Raw genomic sequence first — 3,745 nt, 5'->3', positions numbered from 1 at the left:
GTCACCTTCGGGCGCGAACGGGGCCACCAGGGCGTTGCCATCTTTTTGAGGGGAGCTCTCTTCACGCCTGCACCCTCTCCCTGCAGGCACCATGTTGCTTTGGGGCGGAAGTAGCGGAGCCCGGGCTCGGCCCCCTTAAAACGACAGGGACGGCTGTAACCTTCGGCGCCTGGGGACGAAGGGTGAAGCGGCCGAGGCAGGGGTGAGTAGCTGGTGCCGGAGCGTTACTGCCCCGGGGTCAGGTGCCGAGGCGGGAGGGCCTGGAAACCGGTTACAAGGTCGATTGTGCCAGACTACTCGTTGCGTTTGGTGCTTCTGTTATAGCGGAGTGGCTACGCTGAAAGGTTGAACCAGACGGGAGCTGTTGCGCGCGCTACTCTCCGACCCGCACTCGGACGCTGGGACCCGCCAGGCTGGTCCTCTCTGCACCCCCATCCCCCGCCCCACTCCCACCCCCACGATCGTACGGTACCGGTACCGGTGGGGAGAGGGAACCCAAGGCGACTGGGAGAATTCTGGGCAGAGCCGGGGCTGGAACCGGGTGCCGGACTCCAGCTCGACAGCTCTAGGGATCCTAAGTTCTCGGAGTTCCCATATTTATAATAGTAACGGCAAGCACGCCAAAAGAGAATCCATACAACGGAATACTATGCAGCCGCTAAAAAGAAAAATGTTCAATATGCACTAATATGGGACCACTTCCAAGATACCGTAGGTGGAAAAGGGAAGGGGCGAAAAGGACAGCGCTGATTGGTGCTACCGTTTGTGTGAAAGAACGCGTGTGGGGGCATGGCAGTCTGCCGGTGTGTGCACCAGCCGGCTGGTGAGATGCACGAGTTGTTAACAGTGGTGGCCTCCGACAGGAGAACCGGGGTCGTGGGTGCCCGGACAAGGGGGAAGAATTTACTACCAAGCGAACAGGTTGGTTAAAAATAAAGTGGGATGCTGCAGATAATAACTGGCTCCCATTTATCAAGCTGACCAGTGCCTGGTTTCAGCTCTCCTGCTGGGAGGTCTTGTATTTCCCCATTATTAGAGGAGGAAACAGTCTCAGAGATTAGGGACCTTAGTAATATCTCATAGCCAGGAAGTGGAAAAGCTGGAATTTGAGCCAGGGAGGATTTTATGCTAATGCCCACCATTCTTCCTCATCCCGCTCCCTCCTGAAAAGCTTTTTTGTTATCAACCATGCAACACTCAGCTTGGGACCTGGCACCCAGCAGGCATCCAGCAGCTATTTATTGGCTGTTTATGGACTGAGCAAGTGGAACAGACAGGAGACAACCAGCAGTGCAAAATGAAGAGAGGCACACATTGGAGGCCAGAACCCTTTCCAGCCTTGAGACTCTGGACCTGGCATGTACTTCCCTGAGCCTCCATGCCCCCTCCTGTAGAGCTAACTACAGTCACTGACACTGAGTGCTCCCTCGTGTCCTACTTTGTGCTTTACAGGCAGACTAGCTCCATTTTACAGGTCAGTAGGTGAAGTACAGAGAAGTTAAGAAAGTTGTCCATCACAACATTGTAAATCAACTGTACTTCAATTTAAAAAAAGTTGCCCAAAGGGGGTCCCCACAAGTCTTCACTCCCCCACTTCTGGAGAGGTTGTTGAGCTCCTTGGTCTCTCCCTCAGCCTCCTGGGGTCATCAGCACTAATTCTTTTTTTTTTTTTTTTTTTTTTGCGGTACGCGGGCCTCTCACTGTTGTGGCCTTTCCCGTTGCGGAGCACAGGCTCCGGACGCGCAGGCTCAGCGGCCGTGGCTCACGGGCCCAGCCGCTCCGCGGCATGTGGGATCTTCCCGGACAGGGACACGAACCTATGTCCCCTGCATCGGCAGGCGGACTCTCAACCACTGCGCCACCAGGGAAGCCCCAGCACTAATTCTTTGAGACGCCTCAGATGGGCTAGTTGAGCTGCCAGAGGCTGTGGAGCTGATGTAGAACAGGACAGACACACAGTTCCTGTCCTTGGAGTCTGCTCAGGGCAACAGACAACCCAGCAGTTAGCACCTGTGATGAGCACTGTGGTGGGTGAGCAGAAGCTTAGGCCTTGGGAGCACAGAGGAGGTAGCACCTAGTCCAGCCCGGGTGGAGTCACAGAGGGCTTCTCAAAGGAGGTAACTTTTAATCTGTGACTGAAAGATACATAAGATATCTGGGAGGAGAAATGATGAAGCTGGAGACTGGAGCAGAGACGTCCTCATGCCTGAAGATAACTGACATGATCAGAGACTATGCAGGTTAGAAATGATCAGATGGCTTCTGCCTGAATTGCTCTTTCCTCCTAGAGAATGTCTCCTCATGGCAACATCTGTGGCCTCCCACCCTCCAGGCCACACTTAACCTTCTGCATCCCCAAAGGGTAGGACTCCCTAATTTCATAATCCAGATGGAGGCAACAAAGGAACACAGGAGAGTTAGCAGTGAGGAAGTCCTTCACACTGGTGCCCCCTCCCCCCATTCATTCGGCCCCCAGAGTGGCAGCCCACTTGCTGACGTAGAAACTCTGCCCATGTGAACAAAGGTGTGTCAGCACAGGAATGTCCCTCCTATCTCCCTGGCCATCTGTGCCCGCTGGGGTTATCAGGTTGCCTGTGTGCTGGGACATCTAGCTGGGCATGCCCCCCCGCTTCTGTAGCCAGCAGTCCAAAGTCACTCCACCTGCAGCAAGCGAGGAATTACCGTCGCTCCTACCCTAACAGACCTGGGGCCACATCCCACTCTCAGATGGCACTGCCATCTCCCTGAAATATTTCCCAAACCCTCATCTCACTTCCTCATTCTTGGACAGTGATACAAGCTTTGGATTCACAGCTGGGGTCCTTCTGTGCTTTTCTAAGACTTTCACTTTGGGTAAGTCATTTCTCCACTCTGAGAGTTTCTCCATCTGTAAAACTGATACGACGCTCTCTAATCTTCCTGCCAGGCACTAAATATATATACATATATTGTTTTTTCTTGCATGTGTAAAACTGCCCTAAAGAGTGAGATTCCGATTCTGGATCTGGATCCTGTGCCAGGAGGAAAAAGGAATGGCTTTGCTACTGTGTATCTAACTTAGGATCCCCACCCGCCAACCCCTCTGGCCCAGAACCTGCAGTCTGGGCTCCAGAAGCCATTTCTCTCTCTTGCCAATTCCAAAGCTAAGGGGAACTGTGTCTAAGTCAGTGTACTTGTTGGGGCTCCCCAGATAGGCTGTCACCTCCCTTGGGGCAGAACTGTTGACTTGACAAGCTTTCACCAAACACTCGTCTTGTAGGGACTCTGTGTTTTTAGATCCAAAACAAACAAACAGAAAAATCAGGATTCATTATCTGCAAGAGATTTTGTTGTCCTCTTTGGTTAACTAATTTTTATGGAAAGTATTTTTTTTGTTTGTTTTGCTTCTTTTGTTTCTTGCATTCCTTTTTTTTAAAAATAAATTTATTTTATTTATTTATTTTTGGCTGTATCGGGTCTCCATTGCTGCGCGCGGGCTTTCTCTAGTTGCAGCGAGCAGGAGCTACTCTTCCTTGCGGTGCGCGGGCTTCTCATTGCTGTGGCTTCTTTTGTTGTGGAGCACGGGCTCTAGATGCGTGGGCTTCAGTAGTTGTGGCACACAGGCTCAGTAGTTGTGGCACGCGGGCTCAGTAGTTGTGGCTCTCGGGCACAAGAGCGCAGGCTCAGTAGTTGTGGCACACAAGCTTAGGTGCTCTGTGGCATGTGGGATCTTCCCTGAACAGGGCTCGAACCCGTGTCCCCTGCA

The 3,745-nt window shown here is 52.4% G+C and overlaps 1 protein-coding gene across 2 annotated transcripts in view; it reads left to right on the top strand.

Moving 5' to 3' along the window:
* The first annotated feature begins 87 nt into the window (after nt 1–87).
* KYAT1 (kynurenine aminotransferase 1) overlaps nt 88–3,745 on the top strand; it is a 33,394-nt gene continuing 29,736 nt past the window's right edge. Inside the window, exon 1 of one of the 2 annotated variants that reach the window (XM_079926250.1) lies at nt 88–202. The gene's annotated coding sequence lies outside the window, so the exon portion shown is untranslated. The remainder of the gene's footprint in view (nt 203–3,745) is intronic. The other variant, XM_079926249.1, reaches the window with a different exon arrangement.

This window comes from Stenella coeruleoalba, assembly GCF_951394435.1.
Source record: "Stenella coeruleoalba genome assembly, chromosome: 7".
Lineage (NCBI taxonomy): Eukaryota > Metazoa > Chordata > Mammalia > Artiodactyla > Delphinidae > Stenella > Stenella coeruleoalba.
Note: the sequence above shows the minus strand (reverse complement) of the source record. Positions and strands in the feature narration are given on the sequence as shown.